The 17,613-nt window shown below is 42.9% G+C and overlaps 1 pseudogene; it reads right to left on the bottom strand.

Annotated features, from left to right (window-relative positions):
- Positions 1–900: 900 nt before the first annotated feature.
- On the bottom strand, positions 901–1,145 carry LOC146854221 (costars family protein ABRACL pseudogene; annotated as a pseudogene).
- Positions 1,146–17,613: the final 16,468 nt, after the last annotated feature.

Genomic DNA, 17,613 nt, shown 5'->3' on the forward strand with positions numbered 1-17,613 from the left:
TGATCCTCTCCCTCACCAAGGACCCCCTCACCACCAAATCCAACCTCCATGAAGGAATGAATGCCGTCGCCGACTGGATGAAGAGCAGCCGAATAGAGCTGAACACGGACAAGACAGAGGTCCTCATCCTCGGCTCCAACCGTTCAGTCTGGGATGACTCCTGGTGTCCCACGACACTGGGGGCACCCCCAACACCCACCGACCACACATGCAACCTGGGAGTCATCCTCGACTCAACGCTCTCCATGACCAAGCAAGTCAACGCAGTCTCCTCCTCCTGCTTCAAGACCCTCCGAATGCTCCGCAAGATCTACAGATGGATCCCGACAGACACGAGAAGAACAGTCAATCAGGCCCTCGTTAGCATCCGACTCGATTATGTAAACGCCCTCTATGCGGGAGCCCCAATCAAGCCCATCAAACGACTGCAAAGAATTCAAAACGCCTGATCCTCGACATTGCACACCACAGCCACATCACCCCCCACCTGAGAAACCTGCACTGGCTCCCTGTCGACAGGAGAATCTCCTTCAAACTCCTCATCCACGCACACAAGGCACTCCACAAGACCGACCCAGCCTACCTCAACAGTCGACTCTCCTTCTACACTCCCAACCACCAGTTCCGCTCCGCCAACCTCTCCCTGGCCACCGTCCTGCGCATCCGAAGAACTACCACCGGCGGCAGATCCTTCTCCCACCTCGCCGCCAAAACCTGGAACACCCTTCCACTCAGCCTACGACAGACCCAAGACGTGCTGACCTTCAGGAGGCTACTCAAGACCTGGCTGTTCGACCAGTTATGGCACTCCCCCCTTCCTCTTCCCCAGTGCCTTGAGACCCTCGCGGGTAAGTAGTGCACTTTACAAATTCTGTGATTGATTGATTGATTGAAATGCAATTATTCTTGAAGCATTACAATATCAACATTGCCATGTACGCCCTGAAGCAGTAGCCCCCCTCATACGCTACGATCTTCCTCTTTTTGGCAGCCTTCAGCGTCCCCACCAGGGCCTCAAAGAGATTGCCACATCCGTCATCAGCAAAGAGAGCCCCAAATTTCACTCTGCACTTTCCATGAGCACCTTTTGTGCCGAGGCGACAAATCTCCTCTCCTAACAGCTCAAATTCATGATCCACGTTCATTATTATACCTGCAGACCCGACTCTCCTCTCCGTCTGTCTGTCTGTCAGCACGAGCACCTGGAAGGAACGGAGCCGGGAGACTATCGGTAAAGCCACAATTCATTAGACTCCATGAATGTCTCTGTGTATCTTTCAATTGAGTTTCATTCACCTCAAATTACCTAATCCATAGTGGCTCAGTTAATACCTGCGTTAGAGGGCATGGTGCACGAACATCCTTCTCAGAATATGGTCGGGCATAAGTACCACCCCATTGGAGTTAATTACACAAAACAATTACACCCATTAGATGATATTCTTGTAAACAACTTTCAAAATCTAAGCCTATTAGGATGATATTCTTGTAAACAACTTTTAAAATCTAAACCTATTAGGATGATATTCTTGTAAAGAACTTTTAAAATTTAACCTATTAGGATGATATTCTTATAACCAACATTTAGGACAAAAGTTATGTTAGAGGATATTTCTGTATGTGATGCTCTGGTATGCAACTCAGTAGAGAATCAGACAAGCAGAAAAGCACTTTAGGGATCAACAAAAATAAGGATTGCATAGTATTCTTGGTTTTCACAGAAAATGTCCTGAATGACGGAAAATAGGTAGCAGCCATGAGATTACTTCCTTTGTGATTACAGGACAGTTATTGTTTAGGTAGGCTCAGGGCACTCCATGACTTCAGGGCACTCCATGACTTCAGGGCACTCCATGACTTCAGGGCATGACTTCAGGGCATGACTTCAGGGCACTCCATGACTTCAGGGCACTCCATGACTTTAGGGCACTCCATGACTTCAGGGCATGACTTCAGGGTACTCCATGACTTCAGGGTACTCCATGACTTCAGGGTACTCCATGACTTCAGGGCACTCCATGACTTCAGGGTACTCCATGACTTCGGGGCACTCCATGACTTCGGGGCACTCCATGACTTCGGGGTACTCCAGGACTTCAGGGTACTCCAGGACTTCAGGGTACTCCATGACTTTAGGGCACTCCATGACTTTAGGGCACTCCATGACTTCGGGGCACTCCATGACTTTAGGGCACTCCATGACTTTAGGGCACTCCATGACTTCAGGGCACTCCATAACTTCGGGGCACTCCATGATTTCGGGGCACTCCATAACTTCGGGGCACTCCATGACTTCATGTAGACAGAAAGGCTGTCTATTCCTAGTTGAGGGAGCCAGTTTAGGGCCCATTCAATAGAGACAAATATGTCCCAAACATTATGCCAATGGTTGTTACGTTGTGGGTTATAGGGTGTTACCCAGATTTAGTCTTTAATGGAATAGAGTAAAACGTGCATGCGAATCTGATACCAAATCACATTAACTTTTGAAAAAGTAAGTCAAATAGCAATTCAATATTTCAACCTGTTCAAGTAGATGTATATCTATTAGTATTTATTTGAGAGTGGAATAGAAATGACATTCAGAAAGTCTTGCCTCACAAATGAAAATATGTGTGACAGTGATGTCATCATCACATCTTTCTCGTGAGTGCAAAGATCAGGAACACTCAGGGGCCAATTCACAAAGGTCCTCGCACTCGTGGTGGAGGCCCCACAGTCGTGGCGGTGGTAGGGCAATGGGTAACTGCAGTACGGAGGTTCGGCCACTAGTGCGGCGCCTCCGCCACAAGTGCGGCGCCTCCGCCACAAGTGCGGCGGCCCTTTGTGAACTGAGCCCACAGTGTCTGCATCTGATTCCGGTATTTCAAATTATGTGAAATGATCGTACATCCAACTTGTTTCCTGATGCATATTTTACCAAGCAATACCGTGTGAACTTTGCATGGCGAAAAGAGACTGGACGATGTTCAGTAATCCGATGTGCAGACTCCTATCTGCAGGTCGTCCTTCATTCTGACTTGTGAAACTAGCAATCTAGGGAATTCCCTGCCTGCCCCCACTCTCTGGAATAAAGTGATAATTGCAGCACTTGGGCAACAGTATCTCTGGAACGTCCTCTGGGGTCATAATGTGGATCTGGAATAATGACTTAGTGCATAGAATGAATGTGCAACTTCTCACAGATTGGTAAATAATCCATGGTAAATGCTATCAACTCCGGGTGTACTATAGGTGCTACATATGTAGTCTTCTGTAAATGTAATCTAGGAATACAGCATTACTGCTCTGTTCTCTTTAGCACATACTTTTGAAATCTTAAATACTTTCAAAAGGCTTTCTTCAAATTCAACCCATGCTATTAGCTTCAGTACCTTAAATGTGCCTCACAGACAGCTGCTCAAAGGATTATTTTAAGCTACTTCTGAGCAGTGATAGGAGTATTGGATTTAATTCAGAATATAAAATTAGTAAAGAAACAAGAAGTAGAATGAGGCGCCCCAGAGCCTTAAAAAATGCTTGTCTACAAATGTTGTGTATTTTGAAAGTGCTCAATTTTATTTAAAGGATGGGGTTGCTGGTAAATCCCAATATCCACTTCTGCTTTTTCTAGAAACCACCCTTTCTCCCCACTTTGCTTTCCAGTCCTGGCTCCTGGCTTATCTCAGTACCACACACAGCACTAAAATCAACTGTCCAATCTCTAAACCTGAAAGTACATCACATATCTCAAGAACACTGAAGGCATTTCCGCATAAAGATTCCCTATTATGGGACTAAGGGACCTCTTGCTCCCGATGTTTTCAATTTTTGTGTGTTGCATGAGCTGCACTGTGTTATTTATTCCCCTTTAATCCTCTCTGGGGTGGAAAGCGGAGTGTTATAAAAAGATGATATATTACCCCATTGGTTCAGTGCCCTCCTTCAGACTATTCAGCCGCCTCATCTTCTCACGAATGCGTGTAGTCTTTTTTTCCCCTCCTGAGATTTTCTGTGACGATGTAATGTTTTCGACTGAAAATCCCCCAGAAATTACCAGTTATAGTTAGCAGGTTTAAAAATACCTTGGCCCCGCCATGCACTGCTTATGACCTCACATATTACATCACTCATGACATGCTCTATGACATAATTTATGACATCACTGAGACATCTCAATTGACATCTTTGATGACATCACTGATGATGTCATCCTAGCTTCGTTTCTACACATAGAGCTCTATAAACTAGTATGGTATTAGAGCCCTGAAAGTAAGTACAAACTAGCTCAGGACAATATGTGGCATCATTAGTGCCATCACAGATACAACTCCCTTAGTTTTAGGAAGCATGCTTTATGTGCAACATCGATCCTCTACCATACAGGAAGCATGCGTTATGTGCAACATCGACCCTCTACCATACATTGCACAGGTAGCATAGTTCACATTAACAATCAACCAAAGATATATAGGAAACCATAATTGCATAAGGTATTCAATCTGTATACAACTGTTTAGAGACAGGCAAGTTCCTAAAAATACTGAATGTCTGCTCCAAAACCAATGCCTTACTACAAACAAATTTTGTCGGTATCTGACAGTCACAAAACCTACATTGAGAAGTGAAGTTGATATCAGTTGACAAGTGGATACTGTAAACAGTATTCACTCTAGGGAGAGAGTTTACTCTGTACCACACTGTTTGCAGATAGTGAAACTCTTGTGTGAAATATACCTCAGAGTATTAAAAAGTATCTCCTAAGCACACTGTACTATCTATGCAAAACCTGTCCAAAAAGCGACTATTCACTTAAAATAACCAAGATTTGAAATTTCTAAAGATCATACTACCTGCAGTCTTCATACTGTGGTGAAAACTTTACAGATAGTACATCTTCTAAAGCAAAGAAAGCACATTTACATAAGCTCGTACCTGGTGCGCACAGTCTTCTATGTTAAGTGGAAATTGTCATGCTGAGACGATTCTGTCTTATAACTCAACGCTGCTTACAATGCTTAGTATGTAGTATGTAGAATCTTTGCCCTGCTGGAAACCTTTTCTGCAGTACCAAAAAACTTGTGTGTAATATAATGAACACAAGTTAACTGTCACCTGCACACAGAGCTACTCTTCTATACAAACCCATGCAGGACACGCCCAAAGGTCGTGCATGGCATGGGATTGGCTGCCTGAAGCCAACTCCCAGCTGTACACGGCCAAACACAGTGTACAGCAGGGGGTTCGCTTTACGTATGGTAATAAAATATTACTTTACCATAAAAAAACTATAACTTTCAGACAAAAAGGTTAAAGGAACGTTATAGGTAAGTGAAATGTTACTAGACAACCTAAAAAACACATAATGCAGTGAGTGGGCTAGTTTGTTTTAATGTTTCCATAGTGGCTGGTAAGTACCAAATGACTTGTCTGCCAATTTTGTACAGCCTGAGTCCAGCTAATGGGTGTAAGGGTTTACACTCCTGTTCCTAATTCACTATAGGCATGTAGAGGTATTGAACACATTTTAAATATTTGTATTCAAAAGTAACTCTGTGTGCATGTGACAGTTGACTTGTGTTCATTATTTTCCACACATGTTTTTTGGCTCTATAGAAAATGTTTTCAACAGGATTAAGATTCTGTTGTAAGACTTTTGTAAGCAGTCTTGAGTTATTAGACAGAATTGTGTCAGCATGGCCATTTCTACATTACATAGAACACTGTGTACACCAGGTACTAACCTATGTATATGTGATATTTTCTGGAGAAGATGGGCTATCTGTAAAGTGTTTATGACAGTATGAAGGGTGCAGGTAGTAGGATGCTTAGCACCTTTGCATCTTGGTTATTTTGAGCAAATAGTGTCTTTTTAGACAATTGTTGCATAGAGTGTACACTGTACTTAGTAAATATTTTTAATACTCAGTGGCGTGTTTCTCCTGAAGGTTTGACTGTTTGCTACGAACGTGGTATAGAGTAAACTCTCTCCATAGTGTAAGCACTATTTACAATACCCAGTTCGCTACTGAGTTCAACATAATTTCTCAATGTAGGTTCGGTGAGTTTCAGGTGTTTAATACAGATCAAAGCTGTAGTATAGTAGGTCATTTGTTTTGGAACTGATATTCAATATTTTTAGGAACTTGCCTTTCTGTGAACAGTTGTATACAGATTGAAGACCATACTCAATGAGGGTTTCCTATATATCCATGGTTGATTGTTAATGTGTACTATGCTAGCTGTAAAGTGCATGGTATAAGGTCAATGTTAACTCTTAAATGGGGTGTCCTTAACACCCCAAGCCAGGCGCACTGCGTGATTCGTTAATTCGTTGATTCGTGCTACTGCATTTGTCCAATCTTGCACAATTAATCATGGGTAATCTTTTCTCTGCTTAACGCCATTTGATCCACACAAAGAATGATGCCATTTGCCAAATTTCTTGTACTTATGATGCGACCATCCGGACTTCTGTCATAAATACGAAAGACGCATAATTCTTCTCAGGCAAGTTCTTTATTGGAAACCCAATGCATTTCGGACTACGTGAGTCCTTCTTCGGGGGTAACTACAAATGAAACATTATACAATTAATTTCCACTTCATACAATCTCATGATGCTTTCAAGTTTTCAACAGAATTAAATATTTAGTCGACAACACTGCTGAACTATGTACTGAACGCTGTTATCCTAAACGATATGCATAGTTACGCTTAATAACAAGTCCCCTTCTATCTTTCACTCCCCGGGACCTGACCCTTGCGAGATATCACCCTTCTAAACTCTGTGTTGTTACATAAAAAAACCACCCACGTAACCTGAAGTGCTAATGATCGTCATCTTCTTTCCTGCCCTCCCGTCACAACTGAGTTCAGCGTATTAATCTTTTTACAAACAAACGTCTTTTAGTGCCTTCAACACATACCTGCCCAAGAGCTTAATCAAGTCCACATCCTTGTTACGGAAAAACGTTCGCCCGCCCATAACCGAGCTCGGTTTTTAAACCAGGCACGTGAGCCCTCCCTCATAATCACGAGTTAAGATTGGTCACCTGATTGTAACTGCACCGCTGTAAACCTAATCTCTACTACAACTCCCAGCATGCCTTATGTTTCTTAAACCCGCTCTCTGATTAAACATAAATATGCATGTACATATTGTGTACAACAGACAAAACCAATCTGATTTAACATCAGTGCGTCGTTCGTTGCTGTAAGCAAATACTCTAGAAATGTTCTGTAATGAAAAATCCACATCATTTGAGAAAATACCCCTATTATTCAAAAGAACACGATGTAAATTGCCAAATGTGTGGGTCAAGCTTCATAAATCTATTCATCATCTTCTCAATGTCAATGGTGGGTGCAAACCGTAATTACGTAATTAAAGTGAATAATAGGGGTATTTTCTCAAATGATGTGGATTTTTCATTACAGAACATTTCTAGAGTATTTGCTTACAGCAACGAACGACGCACTGATGTTAAATCAGATTGGTTTTGTCTGTTGTACACAATATGTACATGCATATTTATGTTTAATCAGAGAGCGGGTTTAAGAAACATAAGGCATGCTGGGAGTTGTAGTAGAGATTAGGTTTACAGCGGTGCAGTTACAATCAGGTGACCAATCTTAACTCGTGATTATGAGGGAGGGCTCACGTGCCTGGTTTAAAAACCGAGCTCGGTTATGGGCGGGCGAACTTTTTTCCGTAACAAGGATGTGGACTTGATTAAGCTCTTGGGCAGGTATGTGTTGAAGGCACTAAAAGACGTTTGTTTGTAAAAAGATTAATACGCTGAACTCAGTTGTGACGGGAGGGCAGGAAAGAAGATGACGATCATTAGCACTTCAGGTTACGTGGGTGGTTTTTTTATGTAACAACACGGAGTTTAGAAGGGTGATATCTCGCAAGGGTCAGGTCCTGGGGAGTGAAAGATAGAAGGGGACTTGTTATCAAGCGTAACTATGCATATCGTTTAGGATAACAGCGTTCAGTACATAGTTCAGCAGTGTTGTCGACTAAATATTTAATTCTGTTGAAAACTTGAAAGCATCATGAGATTGTATGAAGTGGAAATTAATTGTATAATGTTTCAATTGTAGTTACCCCCGAAGAAGGACTCACGTAGTCCGAAATGCATTGGGTTTCCAATAAAGAACTTGCCTGAGAAGAATTATGCGTCTTTCGTATTTATGACAGAAGTCCGGATGGTCGCATCATAAGTACAAGAAATTTGGCAAATGGCATCATTCTTTGTGTGGATCAAATGGCGTTAAGCAGAGAAAAGATTACCCATGATTAATTGTGCAAGATTGGACAAATGCAGTAGCACGAATCAACGAATTAACGAATCACGCAGTGCGCCTGGCTTGGGGTGTTAAGAAAACCCCATTTAAGAGTTGATGTTGTCAGTGTCACCAGGGTGAGGCACTATGCCAGTTCACGCACGCACTCTTGGAGGACTAACATTAATACAGCAATCAGGATTAAACACGGTGTGCATCCCGTTCATATAACCATAAGGTCAATGTTACACATAATGCATGCTTTCTACACTTTCTACACCTAAAGAAGTTGTTTCTATGATGGCATTAATGATGGCTGATACTCTCCTCAGCTAGTTTGTACTTGCGGTCAGGCCTCTAATGCCATAGTAATATATAAAGCAATGTGAGAGAAAGCAAAGCTTGGATGATGACATCCGTGATGTCATCAGTGATGCCATCAATGATGTCATTTGATATGTCATCAGTGCTGCTAACTGTCACTTGTGACTTTCTGTGTTTTTTTCAGTTCAGAACGTTAATGTTGTCACTGATAAATTTACCTACCTATAACGTTACTTTAACCTTTTTTTTTTCAGTGAATTTCTAAGATTTTTAACAAAGCCAGATTTTTTTTATCACACTAACTATAACATTGCTCTAACGTCTGGGTTTTTTCAGGGAATTCCTAGGTTTTTAAAAAATGTAAAGTAATACCTAATTACCATATGGAAATGCATCCCCCACCATGCACTGCCGCCAACCGCCCTACCATACAGCCACCCCTATGCTGCGCATGCCCAAAGGGGGTGCGCACTGGGGGTTAGCCATAGGACCTGGCCTTTGGGAACCCCATCCCCCAGGGCCGTTAGTCTTTTAATTAATGGAGAGCGGGCCAGGCCCCCCTCCCCCAGCCTTGATAGGTTCTGGGGACCCCATCCCACAGGGCTGTGCATTTTCATAAGGAGAGGGGGTCAGCACTCTCCACCTCGAGCGGTTTTCGGCCTCAGGGGAGCCCATCCCCTCGCAGTGCCTGGTTAGGCCATGGGTACCCATCCTCCAGGGCCACTCTGTTAACTAAAGAGGAGGGGGCGAATATGAGCACCATCCAAGGGCAGAATTAAGCCCTTGGGATCTCCTGGTGTCTGGCATAATGTTTAGGGAGAGAGGAGCACATAAAGCCCAATATGGCCCCGGGGACCACATCTGCCAGGACCCAGGGTAATTTGCATGTGATGGGGGGCATTGAACCCCCCTTCTTGAGCCAACTCAATGCTGCTCCCCTGCCAAGGTTCAAATTCGCTCCTGGGGACCCCATTCCTGTGGCCATTGTTATGTTTAGGAGGAGAGCGGCATGCAGCCCACCTCCTAGGCCAATTTTGGCCCTGGGGACCCATCCCCCAAGGCCGTGTATTTGTTGAAGGAGAGAGAGTCTGCACAGCCAGCCTCGAGCCCTTATCGGCCCCAGGGAACCATCCCTTGGGTCCATTTATTTAGAGCCTTGTTAGACCCTGGGAACCCATGCCCTTGTTATGTTCCATATAGGTACCCGAATATAGGCTCAGGTAGTCACCTAACCTGTCACCTATATTCTCCCCTACCATTAGTACTGACCTTTTACCTAGTTACGGTATTGTCCAAAGATGACATGGGGTTTTTTCTGAAAAGCTTCAGCCTCATTCATTATGCATGAGGATTCTTGGAATCACAGCAGGACAGCGGGCCTGTCATCTCCTGCACAATAACTATGTGTAAGGGTCATTCCTTCCGTCATCCTAGTCTGACATGACACAGCAAGGTATATCCCAAGGGGGTACCACTTTGGGTATATATACACCATATCTTCCTGAGGTAGTCAGAGGAGAAAAGGACTTCCATGCTGACACACTGACACAAGACGCTGAGGTTCCTGCACGCAGACACTCCTGCTCGCAGTGGTCTGACATCCCTTGTGGGGTGACCATCTCAAGACCAAGACGGGCTCCCGCAGTCTCTCACTTCAGGTAATGGGGTTGACTTTATCCTAGAGGGATTCTTGGCTTTACACCTACATACTCGCTAGGTATACCTACATACACGCTAGGTACATCTAGTTAGGGTCGCATCGTAAAAGTACGCATTTTGCTGTCATGTATTTTATATACTTGCCTGTATTCATTGTTTTAGCACAATGGTAGAAATCTACCATCATTTTACCCTGTTCTGTTACACTAGAATGACGCTGGCTCTGTAAATGCTTATTGAAAAACAGCCTACCGTTTCCATTCTGTGTATCTCTCTGAGACAAAGTGAGCACGAGTGACTGAGCGAAAAGTAGTACACTGTTTCCAGGATCCCTAATGGGACAGGGTTCTCATGTTCTACAATTGCCAAGAATTATTCTCTCCTTGGTAAGTGGGGTTTCTAGTGGAACTGTGAGCTGACTGGTATACAGGCTAATACCCGGTAGGGGTGTCTAGAATCAGTCTGACACCAATCCTATAGTGTATGTTGTCTAAACACGTAGATCCTATATAGGTTTATAGGAACTACATGACATGGGGCCGCCAGAGTTGGTTTGATACTTATTTAACAGTCAACTCTGAGTAGTTCAGTTGTGCTATTCTCAGAGACCCCTACTCAGATTTCTTCAGAGACGTCTGGAGGGGAAACATCCATTACAACGCAGTCATTACAGCAACCTACCTTTACGACGCAACTGTTACAATGCATCTGCCTTTACATCGCATGCCATTACAACACATGTCATTACAACGCATGCCATTATAACACATACCATTACAATACATGCCATTATAACTCATTCTAAGGTAAGTAATGGAGATTTTTTTAGTATTATGGCGGGTATGGGTTTTGGGGTACATGGGAATAGTTATTTTCACACAAACACAAGGAGATGATTGACGGAGCTCTGAAACCTTTCAGACACTCCCCCCCCCCAGTCACAGATCTGAGTTGAATCCATCATCATTCTTTAGCTCACTTCGCCACCCCAGTTCAGACACAGCTATATGCAAATCAGTCAACCCTATGCCTCATGGGAACAGTCCAGCCTGAACTGCCAAGCCATGTCTTCCCTGGACAGGAAACAAGCATCCTGGGACCCGTTTCGGGCTAACAGCCCTCATCAGCCTGGCTAGCTTAAATCCAGTGTCAAAGTGAGCAAGGAACCCATGTCTGGACATATCCTACCAACTTAGGGCGAACAAAGCATACACAAGGAGATGATGGACGGAGCGCTGAAACTTTTCAGACACTCACCCCTAGTCACAGATCTGGGCTGAATCCATTATCGTTCTTTAGCTCACTTCACCACCCCAGTTGAGACACAGCTATATGCAAATCAGTCTTGACCCTGTGCCTCATGGGAACAGTCCAGCCCGAACTGCAAAGACATGTCTTCCCTGGACCGGAAACAAGCATCCTGGGCCAGTTTCGGACTAACAGTCCTCATCAGCCAGGCTAACTTAAATCCAGTGGTAAAGTGAGCAAGGGACCCATGTCTGGGCTTACCCTGCCAACTTAGGGCAAACAAAGCAAACACAAGGAGATGATGGACGGAGCGCTGAAACTTTTCAGACACTCACCCCCAGTCACAAATCTGCGCTGAATCCATCATTGTTCTTTAGCTCACTTCACCACCCTAGTTCATACACAGCTATATGCAAATTAGTCTTGACCCTGTGCCTCATGGAAACAGTCCAGCCTGAACTGCCCAGCCATACCTTCCCTGGACCGGAAACAAGCATCCTGGGACCGGTTCCGGGCTAACAGCCCTCATCAGCCAGGCTAGGTTATCCACTGGCAAAGTGTGCAAGGGACCCACGTCTGGGTGCGCTAAAGAACAATGATGGATTCAACCCAGATCTGTGACTGGGGGTGAGTGTCTTAAAAGTTTCAGCGTTCCGTACATCATCTCCTTGTGTTTGAATAGTAATTTTTACCCCAACACTATCCAACACTTTCCCTACTGTTGGACTCTCTGGAGTGGGAATTGTAATTTTTACCCCAACACTATCCAACACTTACTCTACTGTTGCACTCACTGGAGTGGGAATAGTCATTTTTACCCCTACGCTATCCAATACTTACCCTACTGTTGCCCTAAAAGTATTATGCGTTGTAATGGTATGAGTTGTAATGGTATGTGTTGTAATGGAATGCGATTTATTGGTAGTTTTTAAAAATGCTTTGTAATGGCATGCGTTGTAAAATCATGCAATATAATGGTAGTTGCAATGTAAAGACTGCATTGTAAAAGCATGTGTTGTAATTGCATGCATTGTAATGTCATATATTCCATCTGGAGTGGGAAGGGAACTATCCGCCATAGCTGAGAGGGCAGAAATCCTATTTATTAGCTGTAGGTTTATCAGGCTTGAAGCACAAACAGTTCCTATTGTGCATAAAACCTTATCTCAGTTTCCTTGAAACTCTTCCTTGAAACCTTTGTCAACAAGGGCTGACGAAGATGCCGCTGTGCGAGCACAACGTGCTTTAGTCAGAGATAAAGAAGAGGAAAATGAAATTAACATTTCAGAAAATGTCATAACTGCCCTTACTCAAAAGCTAGCAGACTACGGAGTCACAGCTAGGGGTGGGACAGTAACATTCGTGATTGAGGCTCACATAGCATAGAGAACAGAGGTATTCTATTCATGGGTTAAATTCCCACAAGCAGACACACAATCAAATACATTTCATTCTTATACTGAAGATGAAACACCAAATTAATACTGTCCGTATGAGGACATTGAAACTCCGCTCAACTACCAGGAGCACATAAACTGGTTTAAAGACGCCCTTACCACACAAAAGACAAAGTAAGACAAGGTCCAATTGGAAGAGATGGAGCCGCTTGGCCATTCCTTGCAGCTTACACACTGCATGCAGAGATTGACACAATGCCAGTAGCAGACCTATGTCCACTTCACAAAGAAATAATAAAACTTTACAGAAACCTGACACAGTTTGTGATTCAAAAACTCACACTTCAGCCAACAAGGCCTACCCAAACTAATCAAATTCAGAGTTCTACAACTAAAATTGCACCACAAACGCTATACGGAGTTATGGGTAAAATGACCACTAAACGTGAGCAAATGCCATTCTCAATAGCTCAAAAAAGAACACAGCTAGAGCAGTATTTCCACACACAAGCACTCAAGAAAAACACAGAATGCTAAAAATCTGCTTGCCAATGGGGATAGCTCCCCAGATAGAGGATTGTACCACTTGTCTTCGCTGCCATATATACCAGAACTCATGGTATCCCTTCATTAACAGTAATACCAGACGTTTTAAGACAGATACAGACTGAGTACGGAGCAGAACCTGGTCTGAATTTAGGGATTAAATAATTAGGTAATTTTGCCCCGGTATCTGCTATAATATTAGCAAATATAAAAGGGGAGGCAGCAGCAGTGGCAATACACCAATGCCTGAGGGATTTCTCTCCTTTACAACAGGAAAGTGAATTACCTAAAATTATCACAGACACCTATGCTGAATTAGGTAGAGATAGTTTGGGAGCTAGAGCAACAAAACCTGAACTCATGGGTGGTCCTGAAAAGGATAACACCAAGCAAGCACCTGATTCTTCCAAGAAGTAATGGGATAATAACAATAAAAACCAAAAGATTAGACAAAATACATCTCTATCTAGGAGTGGGTCTCTTTAACAGGATTCCTCCGAAAGGAGATACAACCTTAGGAATGGAGATAACATTAAAAAACATGACAGACATCAGGATACTGATACATGTTCCTCTCGTTCCTTTCAGGGTTCACCAAGAATCTTCGAGGGTGAAGGACAGTCAGAACACAGACAAGAAGAGCGTACAAAGTCCAGAGACACACCATGCGTTTCAAGCTACACTTCTAAGAAAGAAGACAAGCCACAATCTAAACCTCAATTTAAAAAGAAGAAAGTAGCAGATATTTAGATAGACATGCCCAGAATTCTGAGAACTCAACTACTGAAGGAGAAATGGGCTCTGACGATGCTAGACAGCGCAGCACAAGTTACAATAGCTCGCCAGACCCTGATGGAATTTCTGGTGACAGAGGAGTTGAATGAGTACATTATGGTGGCACACCTGATAGGAGGGTAAGTGTCCCACATCGGTTTAATGAAATAACACTCCAAATGGAGGGTAACAAACCCAGAAAAGTTAAAGGTCTCTTTTGGGAGAACCTGACTTATAGCTATGACATACATTTAGCTGAAAAAGATAGTCCGCCTGAAATTGTTATGGATTGCCCAAAAGGAGAAACGGTAATCTAACCAGCTTTATCCAACCACGTTCCAATATATTTAAAACACACATACGCGCGGGAGTGGGTGGTAGCCTTCCCTCCAGCACTATATCGCAACCATATTGAGTAGGATGCTGAGTCACCACACCATGTAATCCCAGTAAAAACTACTCCAACCCACAGAGACAGTACCCAATAAAACAAGAAGCGAAAAAACAGGTCAGGGAGATCTTAGATCAACTTGAATACCAAGGTGTAATTGAAACTTGCACCTCTCCAATGAATAATCCTTTGTTTCCCATAATGAAACCCAATAATACATATTGTCTAGTTTTAGACTACCGACATCTGAACACATGCACTAAAACATTTGCAGTACGGAATGCACACAGTGCCGCATTAAAAATAACATTGTGCAGAAAAAATACAAAACAACAATATCTCAAATGGATTATTCTGCCAAAAAATAGCGCCTGAAAGCAGGTATCTAGCAGCATTTTCTACGCTATGTTCCCAGCTTCAATATTATCGACTCCCCCAAGGGTATAAGAATAGCCCCGGAATGTTCAGCGCTCGGTTTACAGCATTACTTCAGAATTTGGATGACGAGGCATTGTCCTATGTAGATGATATTTATCTGACGGATGATGATTTACAGGATCACTTGACCAGGGTGAGCACCTTAATTATGGGGTTCGCCTCCGAGAGCTACAAATTCAACTTTACAAAATCAAAAATAGCCTGCATCAGTGTCCTAATTTTAGGATACGAGCTTTCAAGTGAGGGAAAAAGCATGGCAGCTAACTTTTTAGAAAAGTGTGCACTGCTGCAACCTCCTAAATGTTTGAAGAACTTACAATCCATATTGGGATTTTAAAAATTTTGGCAGAACATTCATTTTGGATTATACAGAAAGAGTAAAACCTTTCTGCGACTTAATAAGACCTGACTTCTTAGTTAGGCATTGGACAGAGGAACACACAGATATCCTTTGTTCCTTACAAGCGGACATGATAGCTTCAAAACACATGCAGACACGCGTAAACGTGCGCAATCTGGTGATCCGCGTTATAGCGGGTCAATCTGGGTACACTTACCAAACCTTCAATGAAGGCGAAACAGTACCCATTGCATACAAATCACATTTGTACACAAACGCTGAAATTCGTTTTGCTTCTACCAAAAAAGTATTGACAGCAGTACAGACCGCTGTAGTAAGAGAAAGAGCACTGGCTCAGGGGAAATGAATAATTGCTGTAACTCCAAGTACCATTCTTAGAGGCTGCTACAAAGGCAAGCATTTCTAATGCTAAAGCCTTACATCCAAGATGGAAACAATGGGCTAATTCTCTCACTGCTACGGATGTAGAATACAGATATGACCCTAGGTTAAAAACACAAGCATTACTACAATATGAACAAGAATATCCTCTCCAAAATGAAATAATGCCTCTAGATCAGTAGGAATACATTATTTAGACTGACGGATCTGCTCAGCCAGCCATAGGAAGTAAACAGCAATACAGTGCCCCTTGTGTGATTGTAATAGGTCGTATGTGGGAAGGCAAGTTCCATCCCAGCGATACGATGGCACAGTCTCTAGGAGAATGCACAGCTCAGCTAGCAGAACTAAAAGCCTTACTGCTGGCACTAATAAATACGGATTGGGAATTCCCCACACTGATTGTGTGCGATTCATTTTATTGCGTCCAGTCATATAACAAATATCTTCATTACTGGGGTCAAAATGGGTTTAAAGACTCAAAAGGTGGCACAATTAAGCATAAAATGCTATGGGAACAGGTAGATGAGTGGTGACCTTCCCCTTGTTCTCACCCCTTTCCCCATCCCCTTTTTTATATCTCCCCTTCTTTTTTTTTTCATTCACTATCATACAAACAGAATGTTGATCCATCGCATGCTGGATTTGTATTATTATGTTGATGATAATTCTGGAAAAATGACACGCATACATTGTACTGTAAAGATACCATTTAAATGGAGATTTATTTATTTATTTTGAAAGTTTTATATAACGTGCAGATCCTTACGGGTATCAGAGCGCCTTACAAGGTAAATGTCATAGTTACATAGATACAGGGTAAATAACATAACGTTCAATGCTAGCCAGTGATATTATAAACATCCTATCGTAGATACATAGGTATATGATACATAACAAAACGTTCCATGTATATCAAACATAATATAGATACAATATCCAGGATACCTGGCTGGACAGTAGACATTATAAAGATCCAAGTAGAAGATGCATTGGGAAGCTAAATAACTGTAGTTCATGCTCAAGTGAGTTTAGCCATGAGAAGCGATTTCACTTCTTTTTTGAAAGATGCGGTAGAGGGATTAAGTCTAGTTTCTGAGGGCAGAGCATTCCAGATTCTGGGCGCCATCCCTGAAAAGGTTCGGTTGTATGTTTTCTTCTTCTTGAATCTTTGCGGTTTCAGTAGAACGTTTTTAGCGCTTCTTGAAGATCTGACCCCACATGAGGGCGCCAGTTTCTGTGCCAGATAGCTGTGTGCGTTTTGATGAATGGCTTTATGTATTATACATGCTATTTTCAAATGAATTCTGGCTTCAAAAGGTGGCCAATTAAGGGATTTTAGGTCAGGAGATATGTGGGAGCTTCTTTTAGAGCCAGTGATAAGTCTCAATGCGGTGTTGATTGAGGTTCTTAGAAGGGCCATTGCTGCTCTGGGCAGGCCGCAGAGAGAGACACTCCCGTAATCCACTCTTGGGATGACTAGAGCTTGTACTGCCAGTATGAAGTCCTTTTCCGGCAGGAAAGGTTTCAGTTTTCTTAAAGTATTTATCTGAAAGTTTGCTCCTTTTGTTGCGTTGCTGATGTGTTTGTGCATATTGAGGTTTCTGTCCAGTGTTATTCCCAGCAATTTCCCTGAGTTAACGATGAGAGGTTGGCAGTTGAGTGCAGTAAGGTGTTTGATCCAGTCCTGGATTATCGGTACTTGGGCGGGAGGAGCGATTAGGAGGAATTTGGTTTTGAGGGCATTCAGTTTTTGATGGTTTTCTGCCAGCCAGGTCTGAGTTTTCCCGAGAGTTGTGTTGAGCGATTTGATGTCTTCTAGG

The sequence above is a fragment of the Triturus cristatus genome, chromosome 4_1 (genome assembly GCF_964204655.1).
Source record: "Triturus cristatus chromosome 4_1, aTriCri1.1, whole genome shotgun sequence".
NCBI classification, from domain to species: domain Eukaryota; kingdom Metazoa; phylum Chordata; class Amphibia; order Caudata; family Salamandridae; genus Triturus; species Triturus cristatus.